Genomic DNA, 25,920 nt, shown 5'->3' with positions numbered 1-25,920 from the left:
AGCTCTCAGCTTCTCCCCATCAAGAATGATATTTGCTGTGGGCTTTTCATAGATAGTTTTTATGAGATTGAGGAATGTTCCCTCTATCCCTACACTCTGAAGAGTTTTAATCAGGAAAGGATGCTGTATTTTGTCAAATGCTTTTTCTGCATCAATTGAGAGGACCATATAGGTCTTCTCTCTCCTCTTATTAATGTGTACTGTCACATTGATTGGTTTGCAAATGTTGAACCACCCTTGCATCCCGGGGATAAATCCCACCTGTTCGTGATGGATAATCCTTTTAATGTACTGTTGGATCCTATTAGCTAGAATCTTGTTGAGAATTTTTGCATCCATATTCATCAGGGATATTAGTCTGAAATTCTCCCGCCTTTTTGATGAGGTCTTTGCCTGGTTTGGGGATCAAGGTAATGCTGGCCTCATAGAATGAGTCTGGAAGCTTTCCTTCTGTTTCTATTTTTTGAAACAGCTTCAGGAGAATAGGTATTATTTCTTCTTTGATTGTATGGTAGAATTCCCCAGGGAATTCATCAGGGTCTTGATTTTGGTTTTAGAGTGGAATGGTGTTATAGAAGGAAAGAATTATGGGCTTGAGTAGTTTATTAAACAAAGACTTTTTCTATATAAATATGTATGGTTTGAAGGAATTTAATCTAACCTTTATAATAAAAATATTTTGCCAAGCATTTTAGTTATAGGTCTTGATATATTCAAACTATCCTAGGAAGGAGATAAAGTATCAAGTGTCACTGAATGCAGCAGCTGTGGGTGATGCCCCAACACTGTCTCTTATAAACTTTATGTGAAATTGAGTCAAGAGCTGAAAGCTCTGACTCTTCAAACCACTAATTTCAGATGTAAGCTTTCTTAACTCCACATCTCACAAAATATTCAAGCTAACTTTGCCAAAGATCAGAAATCTAAGCATTTGTATGAAATTAAGAAAGATAAAATGTTTAGAAAACATATTGCAGTTTTATACTAAGCCCTAAGATGTACTAAACTATTTAAGATAATTGACTTCAAGAATTAATCAACAAATGGGAGTTTGAGCTATAAAATATGAATATTTAAAATGCAAGGAATTCTCTTATCCATGAATGCAGTCAAACAACACTGATCTTCATCATTCATTCAGCTCTAGATCAAATGTGTGCCCAGGATAAACCCTCGACATAGGTGCAGCCTACAAGCCATGGGGAAAGAGAGCTAAATGCAATTATCAATCCTGCACAATATGCCTGAAAGGAAAAGCCAGGTTCTCCCTGTTTTGTTCCCAGGAAGGATGGGGCATCACAGGAACAGGGAGAAAGATATCACAACTTTCAAGTTCGTACAGGTACCATTGTGGGACCTTATGGCCACTGTCTCAACCAGAACAGCCACTTAGGCTATGTTCCTTAGGTATAGGACATTCCTTCAGGCTCAACACTCCACACTTTGCTTTGCATTTCTACTTTCATAAGGTCTCTCACCTTTCTGTCCAGTGCCTTCACATCTGGAATCATCTCATCTGCATGGCCACATCACAAGAAGTGTCCGATGGACTCTGCATGGCCTCAGTTCCTTTTTTAGGAGAGGCTCCCTTCACATAACTTCCATGATTCTCTACACCACAGCCTGCAAGGGAGTGATATACTATTTATACATCCAACCAACTTCCCCAGGATGCCCAGTGCCCAAGTCCCACCTGAGAAGTGGGTCTGATGAGTTATTGTGCTTGAAGATCTCCAAAGCATAATTTTTCTTTAAATACAATGTGTTTCTCAAAAGAAAATAAGAGCTATGAGAAGAGTAGATGGTGTGTTAAGAAAGCTTAATATTCTAACAGTATATTTCAAACATCAGTGCTTGTTCTTATTACCCACTATTTGTACCTTTGTGTTCATCTTCTTCCTGCCTTTCACAGTGTGTGCATGGCTGTATGGCTACAGGCACATTCCTGTTCTTTCCTATATTTTCATTCTCCTTTTCCCTTTCTCTTTTACCCATGACCCACTAAGCATTGTAGTCAGCTAATTCCAGGTTAAAGGATTAATTTTCCATACCCACAGGCAAAGACTGTGCTTCCTGTCATCTGGTAGCACACAACTTCCTAGGGATGAGGTAGGAAACCCAATGCTCCTGAATTAAATGACCCTTACATAGTCCAGCATCTTTGCTAAAGGAATCATCCTCTCCATCTGGGGCAGTCTTACAGAAAAGTATTTAATCATTTAGAAGCAAATTAGAATCTTAGAAGTAAAATTATTCTCAAACATCCGTTAAATTATCAAAAAAGAAACTAGTCATCTTGCCAAGTATATATCAAGTAATATTTTTAGCCACTAATGGAACCGAAGATTATTTATTAAAAGAGTTATGGTTTATAAATGTCATTATTATATTGTACTATTTTTTTTTTTAAGATTTTATTTGCGAGAGAGAGAATGAGAGACAGAGAGCATGAGAAGGAGGAGGGTCAGAGGGAGAAGCAGACTCCCTGCTGAGCAGGGAGCCCGATGTGGAACTCGATCCCGGAACTCCAGGATCATGACCTGAGCCGAAGGCAGTTGCTTAACCAACTGAGCCACCCAGGCGCCCTATTGTACTATTTTTAAAAGTCAACTAATTACCCCAAAAAGATGGCAAAGTCTAGGCAGTACAGGAGTATGTTTTCTTTCTTTCTTTTTTTTGTTTTTTAGCAGCATGTTTTCTTAAACAAAACAAAAACCATTAGTTTTGACACTCTTTTGGCTAGAGTACTAATTAATGCAGCATTTGTGTAACAGTGAAGGAATACTACCAAAAATACACATCTATGTATGTGTGTATGCAAATATAATACATATTATATACATATATATGTAAAATTATTATGGTTGACTATTTGAATTTTGTTAATAAAAACAGTACTGAGAATAGCCTCTTTTTGGCTTGACTTATATTAGAAAAAGTGATATACAAGAATCTGGTCCTTCCTTTCATGTAAATGTATACATACACAAATATACATTTATATGTGTTTTTTCTTTTAAATCTTTATAACTTTATAAGGCCTGCTTTTCCTACTATGCACCAGGTACTTGAATGTACACTAATCCTCATGAAATCCTATGAAGCAGGCTTTATTATTTCTATTTTATTGATGAGAATGATGAAACTTGGAACATGTAGATAACTTGTAAGTTCGCACATCTGATGAGTGGCAGAATGGGGTCCTAAACCCATGTCTCCTCAATCCAAATCCTTAGTTTTCCCACCATGTATGTTATCCAATCATATACATGTAGGTATTTTATTTTGTAAAATGAAAAAGGAAGAGAAAATGGTCTCTGGAAAATTCAAACATAGAGGTCTTTCCTCTCTCCTTCTGTGTCCCTAATTTCCCTTTTCTGGCTATATCATTTTGGCACTGCAGAATATTAACAATGCCCAGGGAAATTCAAAGAAGTAGAAGGTGAGAAATGAAGATTCTCCTATATCATTAAATACTTTCACAGTTACTCCGTTTGACTGACAGATACAAAGAGGTTTCTCCGTGACATCCATCACACTGCCTAGGACTGTTCCAAGCTTGGTCTCAATGACAAATGCTTGAAGTTAATCATCTGTTTGCCTCTACCTTTCCTTTGAAGACATTGATCAAGCTGTGTTGACAGAGCTGTGATGAAATATCAGGTCTGGGAAATGCTGAGCTAGCTTTGAATCTACCATTATTTGAACACAAGTTTTGAGGGACATCTGTCATTTTTCTTTGGCATTAACTGTCCTCTTTAATATGAGGCCACATACGTTTTAGTCAGAGTTGTAGATTCTATAAATGCTTATAATGAAGTTCATGATTGGCATTGGGCTATTATTGCTGAGTGCTAACAATATCATTTAATTCACCAAAGGTCAAAGAACCATAACATTGTAGGACTTTGGAGATAGAAATTTATTCGTGCTCTGTTACCTAAACAGTGAAACAGAATTCTTTTAAACTTCTTTATATGTTATAACATCTTCCATTTAATAGAAAGCATCACATAGATTATTCTCCACATAATTTAATTACTTGAGTTTCAAATGCATTTTAAAGACATTTAAGTATACTCTTAATAGTTGTTAGTATACTAAATAGTTAGTAAAATAACTGTTTTCCCTCTTTTATACATATGAGGAAGTACATGGAGTTCTATAGACTTTATGGAGAACTGAGTCAGGCCATTAAACCAGAACATTTAGCATGTAGAATAATTTGCATTGGGCTCGTGGAGAAAAGAGAGCTTCAACAAATTAAATACACTAGAAAAAAAAATGCCAGGAGTCAGCTGGATACTAGTTCTGTGGAGACTCTCCTCAACTCTCAAATGTATACCTTTCCAATTTGTTTCAAGTAAAATCTTAGAATGTGAAAATCCTATTAGAAATATTGCTTAGGAAAAAAAAAAGAAATATTGCTTAGGGTCAAAGAGTAGATTGAAAAAGGCAGTTACCCATAAAATAGCAGGTTTATAATACTTATATACTTGGGAGAGTCCCAGATGCTAGAACTTGAGGGCAGTTAGGAAGAAAAGAAAGAAAATGTCCTTCCTTTGTATTCATGGTACAGATTCATTCCCAGTAAAATAATGAAACAACAGTAATAATAATAATGATAATTATTTGATTTTAAAAATTTAGCAGGCAAGTTGTATTTCTCCCAATGCCTTCCTTCATGTATCTCTCTAAGCACTTTCCAGTTGTTCAGTGTCATCATATTCCTCTCACACAAGCCAGCTCCCAAACTATTTAATGATGAAAACTTAAGTAATAATCTCCAAATACACATTTAATTTTATGAAAAAAGAACTTGTGGTTTCTTGTCTAACCACTGCATTGACTGAGGCTATATTTCTCCTACGTGCAATGAGAAGGCTCCACTATATAGCAGCTAAAAGTTCAGATACTGAGTGTCATTTTTTCTAAATATGTATTTAACATTTCCATGACTTCAGTTTAGGGGAATAGATGAAATAAAATGCTGATGTGTAGTTTACCACTTAAAAATAATCATGGAACACTACAACAAAAACTAATGATGTAATGTATGGTGATTAACATAACATAATAAAATAAAATAAAATAAAATAAATAGTTCTAAAAATATTATCTATTATTATCATTATCATGACTTTAAAGGACATTATTGAAGAGTCTTAAGCCAGAGAGTGACAATATCCAATGATATTTTAAAAAATACTATATAAAGAATGGAACAATGGTCACATGATAATGTGCTTTTAAATTTCATTTAGAAGAAAACAATATGCTAGCATATTCAAGAAAAAAATTAGAAATAGAAGAACAATGAGAAGATTATATGGCATTAAAATTGTTCTAAAATTTAACAAAAAATTGTTCTAAAATTTAAAAATGTGTAACATACTCAAATGTACCTTCTCTATTTTTGTTTTTGTTTTGAAACAAATTATACTTGTTTATGTTGTTCAATATTTCTTAGAGATAATTACATTTCAATATATAACTATGTCACTCTTTTGCATAGTATACAATTCAATTAATCACCTTTTATAATAAATTTCATTTAAAAAATATTAAAAAGTAGCAAGCATACAACAGTTATCATGTTTTATGCCTAGATATACAAACCGAAGAACAGAATTTTGTGTCTGGTATGGTGATGTGACTTCTGTCCAGATCAACCCTCTGGTTCACACTAACAACTGTAAACTCTGGGCAAAATACAAAAAACAACTACTTAAGAATTCCAAAGAATAAACAAAAACAGGTATACAATGGAAGGTAGTCAAATCGGAGAAATAACCAGAATCTCCTTCCTCCCTGTCTTTGTGGTTTTGCCCCAAAGGTATTAGGGACATTGTAGGCAATTAAATAAGGGGTAAAAATAGTGACATATTTGTCCATTGGGGATACAAAATAAAGACATTTTCTGGAAAAAAAAAATTGTCTCCAGCAGAACTGCCCTACAAGAAACGCACTACTCTGGACCAGAATGGCAACACAGGAGGCTCCTGAATTTCCTTCCTCACATAGATGCACCGAATATACTGTTACACATGGAGCAATTCCCTCTGAGAGAAACCTAGAAACTAGCTGAGTAACTCCTATACATCAGATTACTCAGAAAATACCCACATCAAAACTGGTAGGAAAGGCTGAGAAACACTCTCATCAAAAACCTCACCCTAGGGGCGCCTGGGTGGCTCAGTTGGTTAAATGACTGCCTTCGGCTCAGGTCATGATCTCAGGGCCCTGGAATCAAGCCTCGTATCAGGCTCCCTGCTCAGTGGGAAGCCTACTTCTCCCTCTCCCTCTGCTGCTTTCTTACTTGCGCGCTCTCTCTCTCAAATAAATGAATAAAATCTTCAAAAAAAAAAAACCTCACCCTTAGTACAGTGCCATATAATCTGGAGATATATATATATATATACCTATCTGCTGATCCTTGGTTGGTGGAGCATATTTAATGAATGAAGGACCATGTTGACTGGCATGGGTAACTTGTCTTCTGCACTTGTAATATTCTAGCTGTCCAACAGGCCTCCCTCTAAATGAAGGGATGAATGCTGTCTCTGTGTAAGTTGAGCATGCTTATACAAAAGCATGGGGGAAGCAGACAGGTAAGCTATAGAACAACATCTATGACCTAAAAGAGGCCTTTACTCAGGGCGGGCATGCAGAGCAGTTTAAACTATTTCCCTGATGTCAAGATGTCCTTCAATTTCTACTTCTCTCTCAGACCAAAACATTCACTCTATGTGCTCTCTCCAGACACATTAATTCATTTAGGTAGAACTCCAAGGGATGGGAGTACAAACACATAAGCAATCTCTTAAGTTGATAATTCAACCACAGACAACACTTGCCTTTGTGTGTGTTGACTTTAAACTTGAAATATCCCTGGAATTGCTTCTCCTGTAATAGTTTTCCCATTTGTTTTGGTCTATGTTTTTCTCTTCTTTTGTTTCCCTGAGATCCCAATGCCATCTGCTTTCTTATTTTCAGCAATTCCTACAAATATCTTGTCTGCTAATAGCTTTCTCCCCTTTACACCAGACTGCTATAGATTATTTTTAAAATAAATTTTCTGCAAGTTTAAGGATTTTAGGTGAGGAGGGATGCACATATATCAGCTCAGTCTACCATTATCACTAGATACAATAATTTAATGAGTAATTTTCAAGGTTTATAAGATGTAGTGAAATGTGCACTTTCACAATATTATTAGGCATGAAAACGAATGTACACTTTGTACAAATTATTAAAAAATGAGATATACTGAGCACGAAATTTTATAATACATATAAATACATTTTAAACATTCATACTCTTTAAATATAAGTATTAATATATATTTCAAACATTCCTTTATAGGAATCTATGCAAAAAGAAAAAAATCAGACCCTTGAGCAAGGCTATTTACTTAAGCATTTTTATGAATGCAAAAAAAAAAGGTACATTCAAGATATCTAGCACAAGAACTAGTTAAACAATATGTGGCCCATCTACATGTTAAAATAGCATACAGAAATAAAAACTTAAAAACTCAAAAATATTTAATGTTATGTGAGAATCTTCATAATATAACTGACAAAAATCTGAAATGTTATACACAGTACTGTGTCAATTTTTTCATATATTTAATTATGTGTACAAATTTTTAAAGGACTTGAAGGAAATTTATTAAAATGTAATTGGTACCTGGTTGTTGAATAACTTTAACTAATCACTGGATATTGTCTTCTATAAAACTTAAAAAAAATTATTTTCCAAGTTTCTAACACTAGCACATATTATTATAATCAGAAAAAAAACAAGCATAAAATGATTCCCTTTTTAAAGGTGAGTTTATTTTTTAAATATTTTAAATAATTTGCCAAACAAATCCATTCTCCTAAGGTTCCAGTTAATCAAGGTCTGGGCTCTATTTATTGTTTTACTTATAATGAAAGCTATTCAGTCTTTCATGGCCAAAATTTTATTTTCAAAGTAATTTCTGGTTCATTCTATTTGCCATGATGATGCTTATTATCACCTCTGCATGGGGACTCCTTCAAAATTTTCCTCATGCTACTAAGAAGGATTAATACAAAGAAACTACACAAATGGAGATTAATAATAACTGAGACCTCTGAATAAAATAATTTTATACCCTACTTTCTACTAATGAGCTTTTGAACACTTAAAACTGAAGGCCTTAGAACTGTGGTCCTTTGTGGCTTCTCTTGTCTGTCATGAATGATTAAGTGGCTTATTAAGACAATTAAGTTTGGACCTCTAACTAATTGTTTTTACTGCAACACAGTATCCTATTAGACATCCCCAAACCTTGTGGGGCTTTTTTTATTCAAAGTTTCAGCTAAACTATAATAGTGAAAATCAAGAAGCTGTGGTAATTAATTATCAAGGATCAGCTCATTTGAAGCACCATCTCTTTCTTTCTGCCTCCCACCCTCCATCTCTCTCCTGTCAGAATCCGAATGTGGACAAAAAGTTGTAGTAAGAACTTAAATTTCTCTGTTTTTATTTAAGATGATTAAGTTAAACTCGATATGGTTTCTGGATAAAGAGACTCCCTCCTCACCCATGTCTTATATCTGGCTAACTTCCTCTCCAGCAGGCCTCAGAGTAAATGTCACTCTCGGGGGAAGGTCTCACAAGCTCCCATCTGTTATCACAGTTGCACTGATATATCATTTGTTTGATTGTGTGCATAATGACCGTCTTCCTCAAAACTGTTGGTTTTATGAAACCTACCTACCTCGTATCCCATTGAACTTCTAGTACGTATCTCAGAGCATGGCAGGTACATGATAAAAATTTTATGAATGGGTTAATCATAATTCATCACTTTCTCCTTATCACAGTTTAGTCAAATACAGGGACATTTTATAAAAACAAGTTTTTTTGATCTTCAGCTTTCGGAGTTTTAAAAAATTATTTAATTCTATATGCAAGACAGAGTAATATAATTGGAACAGCACTGGATTAGTGTTTGGAGGCATATCTGCTTGTGCTGGTTGTCACTTCTTAGTCCCATGATGTTGGCTAGTCAGCTCAACTCTCTGAGCCACAATTTCCTAATCTACAGATTGAAAATAATAATACTTCCCTTCATGCTTCACACAGTTATTAAAAGGATCAAGAGAGAATTAATTTGAAATTACAAACTCTACCATACTATCCAAAAGTAAGAGGCTGTCATTCTAACAGTTTTATATATGGCAGCTCTTCATTTTTACTGATTACCTCTAAATATATAAACAAAAAAATACTTCCAGGTGAAAATTAAAAGCATTATAGTAGTCTATTATAGCCCACCTCATTATTACATCTTTGAATAAACCACTAATCTATCATCTAGATAAAAGAATTGATTACAGCAAAATCACAATATGACATAGAGTTTAGATAAAATTTTGAGTAATGTTTCCCAAGCCAGAACAAGAAGTTCTACTGTGCTTTATGTGGTGAAGTTTCAAAGGAAATAGTGAAATTGAGCCTCACCAGGCAAAAAGTGTTCTCTTTCTTCTTCTCTCCCACCTTCTTTCTCTTTCTCCCTCTTATCTCAGAGTTTTCAGAATTGAATTTATGGTGGTAAAATCATCAAGCAATGAGTTCTGGCCATCAGACAGATAAGCTTAAAACCTAAATGTCAACCAAAGCCAACATCATACTCAATAATGAAAGATTCCTCTGAGATCAGGAACAAGAAAAGGGTGTCCATTCTTAGCACACCTATTCAACACAGTACTGAAAGTCTTAGCCAGAGAAATTAAGCAAGAAAGAGAATAAAAGGCTCCCAAATCAGAAAAGAAGGATTAAAACTGTCTCTGTAGGCAGATGATATGATCTTATATAGAGAAACCCCTAAAGATTCCATCAAAAACCTTTTAGAACTAATAAACAAGTTCGGTAAAGTTGCAGGACACAAAATCAACACATAAAAATCAGTTGTATATCTATACACTAATATTGATCTATCTGAAAAAGAAATAAGGAAAACATTCTCATTTACAATAGCATCAAACAGAATAAAATACTTAAGAATAAATTTAATGAAGAAGGTAAAAAATCTATATACTGCAAACCATAAGATATTTATGAAAGCAACTGAAAAAGACACAAATAAATGGAAAGATATCTTTTGTTCAGGGATCAGAACCATTAGTAGTGTTTAAATGACATACTAATGAAAGCTATCTATAGGTTCAATGAAGTCCCTATCAAAATTCCAATGACATTTTTTACAGAAATAAAAAAAAGTCCTAAAATTTATATGGAACCACAAAAGACCTTGCATAGCCAAAACAATCTTCAAAGAAAAAAAAAAAAAAGCTGGAGTCATCATACTTCCTGATTTCAAATTATACTACAAAGCTATATTAATCAAAACAGTATGGAATTGGCATAAAAACAGACACATAGACCAATAGAACAGAATCAAGAGTCTAGAAACAAACCCACACATATATAGTCAACTAAATTTTTATCAGGGAACCAAGAGCACTTAATGGGAAAAAGATAGTCTCTTCAAAATTGTATTGGAAAAATTGGATATTCACATGCAAAAATAAACTATACCCTTATCTTACACCAATCACAAAAATTAATTCAAAATGGATTAAAGACTGAAGTGTAAAACCAGAAACCATAAAACTCCTAGAAAAAAATATAGAGGAAAATCTCCTTGACAATGTTCTTGGCCATGAATTGTTGGATATGACACCAAAAGCATAAGTAGCAAAAGCAAAAGTAAACAAGTGGGATTACATCAAACTCAAAAGATTCTGCACAGCAAAAGAGCCATCAAAAAAAATGAAAAGGCAATATATGGAATGAGGGAAAATATTTTTAAATCATATATTCAATAAAGGGATAATATCCAACAAATAAAAAAAATCTCCTACAACTCAATACCAAAATAATAATAATTATAATAATAATATGAACTCAATTAAAAATAAGCAAAATATCTGAATAGACATTTTTCTTTTTTTAATTGAAGTATAGTTCACATACAAAGTTATATTAGTTTCAGGGGAACAACATAGTGATGCAATTCTATACATTACACTATGCTCATCATAAGAGTAGTTATCATCTGTCACCATACAACATTATTAAAATATTATTGATTACATTCCCTATGCTGTATTTTTCATCCCTGTGATGTTTTATAACTGAAGTTTGTACCTCTTAGTCCCCTTCACCTATTTCATCCATCACCCCCAAAACCTTCTGGCAAGCACCTGTTTGTTCTCTGTATTTATGATTCCATTTGTGCTTTGTTTGTTTCTTTGTTTTGTTTTTTAGATTGCACATATGAGTGAAATCATGATGTTTGTCTTTCTCTGTCTGACTTATTTCATCCAGCATAATACCCTTTAGGTCTATCCATGTTGTTACAAATGGCAAAACCTCAATATTTTTTATAGCTGAGTAATATTCCAGTGTGTGTGTGTGTGTGTGTGTGTGTGTGTGTACCACACCTTTATTCATTCATATATCGATAGGTACTTAGGTTACTTCCATAACTTGGCTACTGTAATAAGACTACAATAAATATAGGGATGCCTATATCTTTTTGAATTAGTGTTTTCATTTTCCTTGGGTAAATACCCACAGAATTACTGGATTGTATGGTATTTCTATTTTTAATTTTTTGAGGAAACTCCATACTGTTTTCCACAGCAGTTGCATCAATTTACCAACAATTTATCAATTAACTGGTGCACCAATTTCCACCAACAATGTACAAGGATTCTCTTTTCACCATATCCTCACCAACACTGTTATTTCTTGTCTTTTTGATACTATCATTCTGGAGGTGTAAGGTAGAAACTCACTGTGGTTTTGATTTGCATTTCCCTGATGATTACTGATGTTGAGCATTTTTTCATGTGTCTGTATGTCTTCTTTTGAAAATTGTCTATTCAGGTCCTCTGCCCATTGTAAATTGGATAATTTGTGGGGATTTTTGGTGTTGAGTTGTATGTTTTCTTTATATAGTTTGGTATTAACACTTTATTGGATATATCATTTACAAATATCTTCTCTCATTCAGTGGGTTCCCATTTTTCATTTTGTTGGTGGTTTCCTTCATTGTGCAAAACTTTTTTTTTTTCATGGGTCCCAATAGTTTATTTCTGCTTTTGTTTCACTTGCCTGAGGAGACATATCTAGAAAAATGGTGCTAAGGTTGATGTCTAAGAGATTATTGTCTGATTTCTTGTAGGAGTTTTATGGTTTCAGATCTCACATTTAGTTATTTAATCTATTTTGAGTCTATTTTTGTGTATGCTCTATGACAGTGGTCCAGTTTCATTCTTCTGCATGTAGCTATCCAGTTTTCCAACACTATTGAAGAAACTGTTTTTTCCCATTTTATATTTTTGCCACATTTGTTGCAGATTGACTATACAAATTGGGGTATATTCTGGGGCTCTCTTTCCTATTCCAGTAATCTATGTGTCTATTTTTGTGCCAGTACCATGTGTTTTGATTACTATAGCTTTGTAATATATCTTTTTTTTTTATTTTATTATGTTGTGTTAGTCACCATACATTACATCATTAGTTTTTGATGTAGTGTTCCATGATTCATTGTTTGCATATAACACCCAGTGCTCCATTCAATATGTGCCCTCTTTAATACCCATCACCGGGCTAACCCATTCCCCCACCCCCCTCCCCTCTAAAACCTTCAGTTTGTTTCCCTGAGTCCATAGTCTCTCATGGTTCATCTCCCACTCTGATTTACCCCCTTCATTTTTCCCTTCCTTCTCCTGATGTCCTCTATGCTATTCCTTAGGTTCCACAAATAAGTGAAACCATATGATAACTGACTTTCTCTGCTTGACTTATTTCACTTAGCATAATCTCCTCCAGTCCCATCCACATTGATGCAAAAGTTGGGTATTCATCCTTTCTGATGGATAAGTAATATTCCACTGTATGTATTTTTAAGAGAGAGAGATAGAGATAGCAACAGAGATAGCGAGAGAGAGCAGGAGCAGGGAGAAGAGGGAGAAGCAGGCTTCCCTCTGAGCAGGCAGCCTGATGTGGGGCTCAATCCCAGGACCCTGAGATCATGACCCAAGCCAAAGGCAGATGCTTAACCGACTGAACCACCCAGGCGTCCCCAACAGTGTTTGTTTTAAAATCTATCTTGTCGGGCGCCTGGGTGGCTCAGTTGGTTAAGCGACTGCCTTCGGCTCAGGTCATGATCCTGGAGACCCAGGATCGAGTCCCGCATCGGGCTCCCTGCTCAGCAGGGAGTCTGCTTCTCCCTCTGACCCTCCCCCCTCTCATGTGCTCTCTCTCTCAAATAAATAAATAAAATCTTTAAAAAAAAAAATAAAGTCTATCTTGTCTGATATGAATATTACTACCTCAGCTTTTTTTTTCTACTTTCATCTGCATGGAATATCTTTTTCCAACCTTCAGTTTCAGTCTGTATGCCTCTTTAAGTCTGAAGTGAATCTCTTGTTGGCAGCATATAGATGGGTCTTGTTTTTTATCCATTCAGTCATCCTATGTCATTTTATTGGAGCATTTAAACCATTTGCGTTAAAAGTAATTATTGATTGGTATGTACTATTGATGGGGATGCAAATTAGTACAGCCACTATGGAAAACAGTATAGAAGTTCCTCAAAAAATTAAAAATAGAACTACCATATGATTCAGCAATTCTACTTCTGGGTATATATGCAAAGAAAATAAAATCAGGATCTTGAAGAGATATCTGCACCCCCATGTTCATTGCAACATTATTCACAATAAATAAGGAAACAACCAAAATGTCCATCAATGGATGAATAAAATGTGGTGCAAATATACTCTGGAATAGTATTCAGCCATAAAAAAGGAAATCTTACCATTTGCAACAACATGGATGAACCCTGAGGGCATTATGTTAAGTGAAATGAGTCAGAGTGGGACAAATGCTATATGATCTTACTCATATGTGGAATCTAAAATACCAAACTCATAGAAATAGAAAATAATTTGGTGGTTGCCAAGGACAGGTGGGTGGAAGTGGGGGAAACAGGTGAAGGTGGTCAAATAGTACAAAGCTTCAAGTTATAAGATAAATAAGTTCTGAAAATCTAATGTACAGCTTGGTGACTACATTTAACAATGCCGTATTGTATACTTGAAAGTTGCTAAGAGTAAATCTTAAAAGTTCTCACCACACACACACACACACACAAACACACACACACAATGGGTGTTAGCTAACCTTACTGTGATAATCATCTTGCAATATGTATTTATATCAAATCATTGTGTACACATTAAACTTACATAATGTTATATGTCAATTATGTCTCAGTAAAACTGGAAAAAAAAACACTAAATGTCAGCACATTGAGAATCTATCTTTCAGGGAGTAAACTTCATCCATCTTATAGGCAGAGAATGATGTATAAGATTACAATTCCAATATGCAACAGAAATATGAATGTCCTACTTTCTTAAACACTTACATCAGCATAATCAGCTCTTTCTCCCAAAGGAAGACCCTCAAGGACAGTCAACCTTTAATGGGCCAGGTCTTTGGTGAGAACAGAACCACAACAAAAGTGAGTTATACAATTCAAATAATGGCCTGAAGCATGGATCTTCACAATAAAGCCACTGACCAATATGTTCTTTTTGTGTTTAGAAAGGACATAGCCAATGTTTGCTCCTCTGGGTCAACTTTTCCTGATTTTATTGCTGAATAACATCCTCATTAACTATTATTTTTCTTTTAGATTTATTTATGTATTCAGTCAAGTCTGTTCTGACCCTGCCAGTAAATTTAATTTTTTTTCAGATGACTACATATCTTTGTTCTGATACACTATCCATTGATTTTATAATTTAATTCTCAAAGGACAATTTCATTACCCCTATTTATAAGCTCTTAGGGGTACTTTACAGCTGCCCCCAGGGACCACCTTCAATAAAAACAAGAAAGAAAACATTAGCCAAATATGAGCTCTCTATTGTTCAAAAGACAGTGATTTATTAAGCCAGAACTCAAATATGGGAAAAATGTTTTAAGTGACGTCTGGCCAAAATTATATTAAAACAAGACTAGTGAAGATCTCAAAGGATTTTTTTTTAATATGACCTGCTTTGACAAATGATATAACCAGATCTTAGGCAACATGGAATAACTTTTCATTTAAGGCATTAATGTGTGTAATGAAGTAGCAAAAGAAATGAAAAATCAATTTCTTCAGCTTATTAATTTATGTTGAGATTGATTTCCACTTATAATTCATTATTATTAGTCTTTTTTATTGATATCTGACTGTTCATTTATAAAGCATAGCCTTTGATAAGCTAAGTATTTATTTTAATAACAATAGAAAAAATATTGAAAACTTAGTTGGATTACCAATCATCTCATGAATAAGACTTTTGATAGAGTCACAAACTGTATAAAAACAACCTAGGCAATAGTACAACTCAAATATTCACAAATTTAATGCTTGGGATAAGATGTCAAAAGAAGTTCTAGGAGCACATAATTCAAGAAACAAGTTTTTTTTTTTGTTATGAATTTTATAGTTTATACTGTCTTACTTGAAGTTAGGATGAGAGGCATTCCAATGTCACATTAATGTAATCCATGTATTGCCATGGAAAGTAGACTAGATGTCTATATTATAAATCTCTGTTTTAGAAAAATGTAATCATATTTTTAATAGATGTCTCCAAAAGAAAGTAGGATCTTTTTTCAATAAAATATAAAACAGAAGAGAAAAGCCACAATGATACAGAAGAAAGATGTTTTTTGCCCCTATCCTAGGTTATATAGAATTCTAGTGACATTTTTATAATTATCATACTCACTGTAATAGGAGCATATGTCCTGGATGATTGCCATCAGCTTACTTGCCTTTGAGATGTTTTAATTCAAGCCCATTTCACTATTTATCTATGCCCAGACTCATCCCACAGCAGATTTATGTTTGGCTTTTATACCATTTTGGATATGTAAAAAGAAAGCGTACAAACATCCAACATTTTATACCTTAAGGGAAAGTTACTTTGTAATATATTTGTAGGATAGTTTTTAACCAAGTGAAGCCAAAAATTTTACACATTCCAATCTATGGGGGAGTGCAGGGAGAAGGAGAGTTGGAGGTATTTATCAAATACAAATTCCTAATCCCTAGATGTTTTATCCTTGAAATCAATCATGTTTCTGAACCAGATTACCCCATCACCTCTTAGCTTCTAATAATGGAATATAACCCCATTTTGCTAGTCATCCAAGTCATCAGTATTATGGATTAAAAAGTCACATAGTTTTGGAATTTGAATAATTCACAGGAACAAAAGGCACAGCATAGGGAATATGGTCAATGGTATTATAACAGCATCGCATGGTGACAGATGGTAGCTACACTTGGTAAACATAGCATAACATATAGAGTTGTTGAATCACTATGTTCTATATCTGAAACTAATGTAACACTGTGTATCAACTATACTCAGAAAAAATGTCACATAGATAAACCATATTAGCTTCTCTTTGAGATCCTTGTTTTTATTATTTCAATTAAACTTTTTAAAATGTTTGTTTCCTGTCTCTGTGCTATAGTTTAGGACACAAAATAAAAAATATATATATATTCTTTAGCCTCAAGGAGCTCAAAGTCTATGGCAAACACAGACGCTCATCTACTCAAATGACTCTAATACAAAAGACAACAATGACCGATGATGATGATGATGATGATGATGATGATGATAAACACCATTGACTGAACACTTACTCTGACCTAGACACTCCTTTATGAGTTTTGCATGCATTACCTACTCAATGATGTAGATGTTAATATTTTTATTTTTACAGATAAAGGAACTAAGAGATTAAGTGATTTGCCAGAGGCCACACAGCAAGTAAGTCTAATCCTTGAGCCTACTTCCTTTTTCACTTCTAAATTGGATACCTCTCTAATAAAAGCCCCATAAAATGTATAAACAAAATGCCATGGCAATAGTAGCTGTAATTAATACCATGAATATTGGGATAGGGTGGTGATGTCACTGATGAGAATAAGGGTGGGGAGGCTTCATGGAATAATAATTAAGCTAGGTTTGGAATAATGTGTAGCGATGTTTCACAGGGTAAGTCTAGGAGCAATACAATGAAAGGAAACTTAAGAGCAAATGCTCTACTGAAGAAAATGCAGGGCATATTAAAGACTAATTATAGAATGGTTGTTGAAAGGTTTGAAAGCAGAGTCTAGGACAAAGGGTGCAGTGGGGGGGAAAATGAGCCTGGAAAGTAAAGTCATAGAAAATTAGTTTAAGGTCTTGAATAAAATGTTAAGGAATTTTTGCTTTAGTTGGTAAGCAATGGGAAGTATTTAAGATTTATATTTGTTAAGTAAGATGCCTCTTACTTATGGATTGCAGAGGGAAAACTTTGGAAACAAGGAGATGAATTAGGAGACCATGCAATAATACAAAATAGGTAGTCTTTAAAAACAAGAAAAGAAGTGCATATAAGCGATAGTTCAAGGAGGACTCTAGTAATCTCAACAACAGATAGGATAGGGAAAGAGAAAAGTCAAGAGTTACTCTGAGCTTTCTGTCTTACACTCTCTTGGGAATCACCAACCCAGAGTACATAGGAGGTAGGAGAATGAAAATCAAGAAAAAAATGGATTTGTGTTTGGGTGTATTGACTTTGAATTATTAGCAGGATATCTAGAAGGAGATGTTTAGTGGCACTTGGACATTGGAGGGATCATGTCTGGCACAATATGATCTTGAGAATAGATAAACTCCCATAAAATGAGCACAGAATCAGAAAAAAACACCAACTCTTGCAGAATGCTTACATCTTAAGAGGGGATGAAGAAAGAGAGGCTAGGGTGAAGTGAGTAGTCAAAAATAAGAACCAAGTCAATAAAGTGCATCACCACATAAATCAACAAAAGATATTTTGAAAGTGTAAAATCAACAGGGTTTAATGCTGTGGAAAGATTCCATGTGAAGATGATGGGGGAAAAGCAAATTATGAGGAAGTGTTCTCATTGTGTCATAACAGAAATAATGGAAAACATTGTTTCAGTAGGGTATTAAGGATAAATGACAAGCTAGAAAGTCAATGAGATGTGAGGAAACGAGTTAAACTCACTTGATTACTCCTTCCCACTGAAATATTCTCAAATAGCACCAGTCTATCAGTCCATTCCTAGGTTTGTTTTCCAACTTGGTCTGGACTCAAGGTCCAGTCACTATAACTGTTTGCAATGATACTTGAATTTTTGACCTTCTCACCTGGTCCCCAGAGTCCCTCATGAAATCCTGCTTTGCTTATCTGAAATCCTGGGAAGATTGTTTTCTCCACTCCAGCTTCTAGACTATCTGAAATAAGTGGAGAAAACTATTTTACCATACAAGTGGATCATTTATAGGTTTATTTTTTTTTACAAAAACTGAGTCTTAAGTACTGTTCAAAATCTGTTACTTATCTCCAGCTGAAGGAAAATCAACACGTAGACACACTAATTACCAATTATTAATTACCCTAATTACCAACTTCCTAACTTTAAACATACTTCTAAGCTCCAATTTCCTCATTCTAAACTGAGCATAGTAACAGTTTTTCAAAAGTGATTGTCGGGGCACCTGGGTGGCTCAGTCGTTAAGCGTCTGCCTTCGGCTCAGGTCATGATCCCAGGGTCCTGGGATCGAGCCCCGCATCGGGCTCCCTGCTCAGCGGGAAGCCTGCTTCTCCCTCTCCCACTCCCCCTGCTTGTGTTCCCTCTCTCGCTGTGTCTCTGTCAAAGAAATAAATAAATCTTTAAAAAAAAAAAAGTGATTGTCAATATTAGACTTAGTATATACAAATTACTTTGACTAGTTCATAACACATAATAGGTACTCAATAAACAGTAGCTGTAGTTAATACCATGAATATTAGGTAGATCATTCACTACCGTGTATCTCCCAAAGCTTTTTATTCGCCTAACATACTCTTCCTTTGTTTTCATGTGAAGATTTATTGACAATGTCTATTCATTTAAATATTTATTGAGCACCTACTATATTGCAGGCACATGCTAAGTATGCAGTATGAATAAAACAGACAAGTGTCCTAATCTCAAGGAGTTTACTTCTGTAGGTGCTGATGAATACTAAACAACTAAAGACATACTCAGAACAAAATAACTTCAGGTAGTAGTAGATATTATGAAGAAATAATCAGGTTGGTAGAATAACAATGATGGTTGGAGTGAGGGGAGGAGATGATTATGAATAGATAAGAGCCATAAATATAAACTTGTTCAACTCAGTTCCTCCACACTTCAAATTTTTTCTCAAAGTCCATTTTTTCATATCTTCCTCTTCTATAAGAGTAAGATTTGTTTTTATTCTTTGTTCGAAGTCAATCCTTGTTGAGTTCATTTTGTATCTTTGTCACCAACTTTCTCTTATACTCTCTTATATATTTACTTTTTTTCCCAATAAGTTCTTTTTTTAAAAGATTTTATTTATTTATTTGACAGGATAGAGAGAGGGAGAGCACAAGCAGGTGGAGTGGCAGGTAGAAGGAGAGGGAGAAGCAGGCTCCCCGCTGAGAAAGGAGCCCGATGTGGGGCTCAATCCCAGGACCCTGGGATCATGACCTGAGCTGAAGGCAGTCACTTAACCAACTGAGCCACCTAGGCACCCCTTTCCAATACTTTCTTTCACTGAGTCTATAATTATAATGGGGTATTGGAATTATTGTGTATTTCCTTTAGTAAATCTAGAAAGTTGAAATTTAGTACTTCTTTTCTCCCATAATATATCAATTATATTTCAAATATTTTACAATCTAAACCAACTCTAAAGTGACCATTTGAAAGACATATTAGCAATGGAAACATAACACTCTGTACTAGCAAGAAATGCAATGATTACAATCGGGAAAAAATGGAAAAAGAACTTCTGAGAGATGCCAACTTTGAGGAATTTGAAAGGCAGAGGAAAATAGCAGACCTAACCCATCTGCAGTCAAAAATAAAAATGTTTGAAATAGTACACAGCCAATGGGAAATTCAACATTCAAGTGGGCTGATCTCTTCATTTGTAGGTAGGTACACAACATACAACCTCATGCTACATCTTACATCACACATAAGTGATCCATATATAAAACCAACTTGTGAAAGAAAAAAAATGCATGAAATTCCCCCTAATAATATAATTACAAAAAATGCACAGAATTTTGAACCACTTCAACTATTAGCTCAGTTTTAACTTTGTGTCCATATTCACAGATGCCCTATAGATATTTTTCATCTTTTCTTCCACTGTGTGCCTTCTTTGCATTGCATACTTAGACTCAGAAAAGTAAATACAAAAACTGCAAGCTCAGCCAGGTGGAAAAAGAAGAAAAATGGAGTATAATTGAATAAATCTTCTGAAATAGAATAACATTCACCACTGTTTATTAATCTCTTTAATAGCCCTTTCCCTGAAGAAGGAAAAGAACCAAGACCTTTCAGACCACTCCAAATAACTTTAGCTGCTGGCTCAGAGAGATTTACTCACATAAATCTCTCAAGCTTTGTTTCTTTAAGAAATGGCACTCACTGGGTGCCTGGGTGGCTCAGTTGGTTAAGTGTCTGTTTTTGGCTCAGCTCATGGTCTCTGGGTCCTGGGATGGAGCCCTGCATCATTGGGCTCCCTGCTCAGCAAAGAGTCTGCTTCTCCCTTTCTCTCTCCCCCTGCCTCTCCCCCTGCTCATGCTCACTCTCTCTCTCTCAAATACATAAATAAAATCTCTGGAAAAAAAAGAAAAGAAATGGCATTCACTGTGTAATTTGGCTCAAAATCCACAATCTTGCAAATGTAATTTCCTTGCAGTCTTAAGTGACAGCAAACTTAAGCTGAGCATTAAATGTGTTGTACAGATCACATAGAGACCTGAACATACTTTAGTTGTTAAACTAGAGGAAATAAAGGGGGAGACAAATAGGAAAAGACAGACAGGGATACCAGGACAGATGGGGAAGGAAGAGAGTAAAAAGACATCAGAATTCTTCCAGTCCACTCAGCTGATACCCAGGAATCAAACATAGCTCTGTCCCTTGCATGAAGCTGTGACTAGAGCAGGCAAAATCTGACATAGGTATCATTGTCTCTCAAATGTCTAAGTTTTTCTTTTTTTTTTTGGTCTGGCCAGAGTACTTTACTCAACTGCCATATGACACCATCTCCCATATGGGCTAGACTTGCAGGGAAGAATCAGTCCTTCCTCTTTCCAGTATCATCTGTGAAAGACCACGTGAGAATAGTGAAGGCCACATCCAGTTGGAAGGGTTTCCATGACTAAACATCAAATAAGATGTTGCAGTCACATTTTTGTCCCTGTCACACTTAAGACCAAGCTCCCAAGTAACCCCTTCTGCAGCTGCCTCACTGTACATACCCATCCTCATTCAGTCCATCCCTAAAGAAATATTGACATTGACACATGAACTGCACATAGCTGGCTGGCCTACCATGTCCTTTATGCAGTTGAATTCACAAGGTGACACCAAAGTAAGACAAGTAATGTTCCAATTTAGGTGCCTCCACCTCCCTCCTCTGAATCCTGATCCACTGGCTGCCAAAGCCAGAAGGGGTTTGGGATAGAGTGCTTGGTCATGGGGAAAGCTGCTGTGGTTGGCCCAACAGATGGGCAGAGTGGAAGCTTTTACTTATTCACAGTCTGAATGACATCCTCATCCTCGACTGTATGGCCTTTACCCACTTTTTGAGGATTGTGTTTCACAGACAGACCCCAGACCAGAGTGTATTTAAACTCTTTGATAAGATTTTTGTGAATCTTCATGCAGAAATCCTCCACTGTGGTCCTGGAGTAAGGCAGAACCACCGGGGACCTATAATCTGGCAACTGGCCTTTGGGTTTGGTGTTAATCCTCACTAGTTTCAGATAGTCCCAGATCTTTTCTAATAGGTCATCAATATTCCAGTGGTGATGGGCAGAAATGGGTACACAGTGAGGCACCTTATAGATTATACCCAATTCCTCAATGGATAGCTGATCAATTTTATTGATTAATAAATACACATACATACAAGGGATATAAACTCTGCTTTCTTCCACCAGGTCAACGAGGTCATCCACTGTGGCATCATTATGCAGAGCCAATTCAGCATTGTGAATTCAAATGTCTAACTTTTTAAGTGTATTTAAGAAACATATCACCAACATTATCATATACTGAATTATATCAATAGAGACATAATACATATCATAATACTATTATAGGGAGAACAGTTAGTCCACAGACCCTTTGCTTTCAGTTTCTTGTATTACCAATCAATTTCTCCCATTTTGTGTTTTCCATCAAAGTACTGGTTAAAAAAAAATACAGTGAAATGGAATAAATGGTTTCATCTAAGTGATGTTTCCCTAATGCAAAGCTTATTGATAAAAGTATAATATCTGATACAATGTGCTAAAGAACTTATTTACTTTACTATTTCATTCAATATGAACTATAGAACAATGCATACACATAAAAATGAGCTAACCACAGATTTGAGTGGCAATATATGAGAAAATAACTGTCAATTTCTTTCTAAATTATTTCTCTGGTATTCAGTAAAGTTGTTTGTTACAAGAAACTTTCTTCAACTGCTCTTCAGTATATCTGTAATTAATTTGTACTTCTGGTTCTGAAGAGATGAAGAAGAAATTCTAATAAAAGCATAAAATATTTTGATAGCTTTGAGGATGTTTTGCAAGATAAGACTTCAAAAACTTTCCCACCAAGCTTTAATTCCATTTCTGTCTGTCCAAGGGAAAACATATAGTTCTAATTTTCATTCTGCTTCCTGAAGTTCTCAATTCGCTTTCCTTACTCTTCATCAATTCATGTATTCTCTCCTGCATTTCTCCCGCTAGCCACACTACTCTTGGGATTATCTCTTTATCACTGTCAGTAACCACAGGACTCATTAAAGATAGGATGCCAAAAGTTATTTTGGACTAAGGAAATTGCTATCTCATTAAGAGTTGTAAATATCTATAGATGCCAGGTTACAGAATTTAAAATGTGGTACCAATTTCAAGCTAAAAAAGAAAAAGAAAAAGAGAAAGGAAAGGAGGAGAAAAGGTAGGCAGGCAGACTGTAAGAAAGGACTTCACTTCAAGAATTGGACCTCCTTTCCTTGGGTTCCATGTTGTCATTTATCTTTTTGTTTCCTCTCATTTTGCGGAAGCTTATTCTGCAGTAACTAATGTATATGTGTGTTAAATCATCACATTGTACATCTTTTAAAAAAATCACATAGTACAACCTGAATATATATTATTTTTTGTCAAACATACCTGAATAAAGCTGGGGGAAAAGGGCACAGAAATCAAGAATGATTTTATTTTTTGCATTCTTGAAAAATATTCTACATAAGTACTTGAATAATAGTTTGCTTAGTTATATAATTTTAAGCTGAGGACTATGTTCCTTTTAAATTTTAGGCTATATTTCCATACTCTGGTGTTGCTTTCAACAATTCTAATGCCATTCTGATTCCAGAGTCTTTGTAGGTAAATGTGTTTTGTTTCATTTGTTTTGTTTCTATTTTAATTCTCTCTTTGGAAAGTTTTGAAATCCTCTGCTTTTTCTGAAAGTTCATAAAAATGTACTTTGATGTGAATCCTTTTTTTCTGGGCTCTTGCTGGTTTCTTTTCACCTGAAGGCCTTTGTAGTTCAGTTCTGGAAATATTTTTGTGTTCTCTTTCTTGAGCAATTTCCTAATGCCTGCTTCCTCTGTTCTCTCTTTATGCAATATCTATAAGCTGAATGCTGAAACTCTTAGATTGATCATCTCATTTTCATACCTCTTTTCTTCTGTTTTCCACTTTTTTATCTTTTGATTCTATTTTCCCAGGGATTTTCTCAGCATCTATTAGATTTTCCTAAATAATTTTATTTTAGTTTACAGGAAGTTTTTCTGATTCTGTTTCTTTACATAAGCATCATACTTTAGCTTTTTGTTTGTTTGTTTGTACTGGATGCACTACCTCTTGTCATTCTGAGGATTTCAATTATAACAGTTGCTTTTGCTTAAGTGTCTGCTAATCCTCCCTGCATTGTCTCTGGTTTTTTGTTTTTGGGTTTTTTTTACTTTTCTTTTTTAAAATTTGTCATACCAATGTGTTGCTGTATCTTGTGTACAGAGGTCCAGAGTATGCAGATTCAGTTTTCCCTGAACATTAATGGCTAGCCTCTTACTTAGGGGAGAGTCACCTGGTTTCCAGGGAGGGAAGAAGATCTGGAGATCCAACTGCACACAGATTTTTCTCCATTCCAAGAAAGCATTACTAACTTAAGGAGCATGGAACATCTTGAGAGTGAGTTTTGCAAGCTGCACTGGTCTTCAGTGAGGTCTACCATAAACAGCAAATCCACACACCGGAGACAAAAATAACAACATCCATAAAATGCTTTCTTGATATCTGTCTTGGTTCTTTCTTGGTATTTATACACATGTGTCATTCTCCCCTTGGTCATTAGATTCCAAGTCACATTTACCTTCTTTCAGTTCTCATGGTACTTCGAGTTCCGTCCTGTGCTTATTTTAGAATTAAGACAATAATTCTGTATATAGATTACACATAAGCAGATACATACTAAAGGAAGGAGCAACAACCAAAAATTTATGACCAAATGAACATAACCTCATGGTTTAAGGAAACATAAAATTCTATAAAGTATCTATTCTAATAATTTAAAGTAAATCAATTCTTTGTTGATTGTTATACCAATCTACCATAGGAAATTATGTAAGTAAAATAGTAAACCCAGAAAGGGATGCTCCATAAAGGCATATTGATTGACTGGATGTTTTTAAAAAGGATACATCCATAGAATTCCTTTAAATAACTGTACCAAGCACTACAAAGGACTGGCTAAAACAACGCTCACAAACTTGGTCATTAAGAAAAACTAAGAACATAAACTAAATCCAGATTTTTGTGAGTTCCCTTTTCTGAGAGCTGCCACTACCTGCTCCTGGAGTCATGCTTGTACTCCAGTGCCCTGTTCTATGGCTCCAGCACATTGGGTAGTTTACAGACGAGCTAACAATGAAAAGTCTGGGCTAGGGTATTTCCAGGTATTTGGAATTGGACCAAAGAGCAGAAAGGTCAGTCAATGGTGGTTGGTTCTTTGTCAAATGATGCAGACTCCTAGGTAAAGGATCCCACTCTGAGGAAGCCATGATAGAGATGTGTAAGTAGAGTACAGAAAACCATTCTTTAGGAAGAAAAGGACAATGAGAGATGCCTAGAAATGGTCATGTGTATTACCCGCGAGAGGCACATGCTAAGAAAATCTGCCTAGGTCCTGGTGAATTTCAGTTCTAGTTCCTGTCACGATGCCCTCACTACCTTTCTATCCTTGAATTCATGGGAAAATCCCATATCCTTCTAGTTAAGCTCTTTTTCCATAAAAACAAAATAAATCAACTTATACAAAGGCATTATTATTATTTTATTGATTCCAAGACACACCTGACAACTGGCATATAAGTGTTCTAAGGAGTGTTGAATGGAATACCAGGGTCACATTCCAAATTAGGTGTCCTTTTACACTTAATAAAATATAAACTCTGAAATCAACCTTTATTTGGTAAATTATATATTCTATGTCTTCACCTTATGGTCAAAATCTATGGGATAAACTAAGGAACTATGTTTTGATTTGATAAATGGGAATGATAACTTGACTTTTTTAAAATGCTGAATAAATCCAGTGAAGTTTAGTAATGTGGGAGAAACAAATATATTTGTTTTTCATGTATTTTCTTCATTTTCTCCTTCACTTACATAATTTATTTTGATGTAAATGGGAGCTATACCCCTCAAAGGACTAAAAGGAAATCAAAGAGTACATCTCTCTCAGAA

The 25,920-nt window shown here is 35.0% G+C and overlaps 1 long non-coding RNA gene across 1 annotated transcript in view; it reads right to left on the bottom strand.

The window, feature by feature from the left end:
* Positions 1-494: 494 nt before the first annotated feature.
* LOC116635458 overlaps positions 495-25,920 on the bottom strand; it is a 65,571-nt gene continuing 40,145 nt past the window's right edge. Inside the window, exon 4 of the long non-coding RNA XR_004300169.1 lies at positions 495-1,623. This is a non-coding gene — a long non-coding RNA (uncharacterized LOC116635458). The remainder of the gene's footprint in view (positions 1,624-25,920) is intronic.

Source organism: Phoca vitulina, unplaced genomic scaffold (genome assembly GCF_004348235.1).
Source record: "Phoca vitulina isolate PV1807 unplaced genomic scaffold, GSC_HSeal_1.0 scaffold11, whole genome shotgun sequence".
Taxonomy (NCBI): Eukaryota; Metazoa; Chordata; class Mammalia; order Carnivora; family Phocidae; genus Phoca; species Phoca vitulina.
Note: the sequence above shows the minus strand (reverse complement) of the source record. Positions and strands in the feature narration are given on the sequence as shown.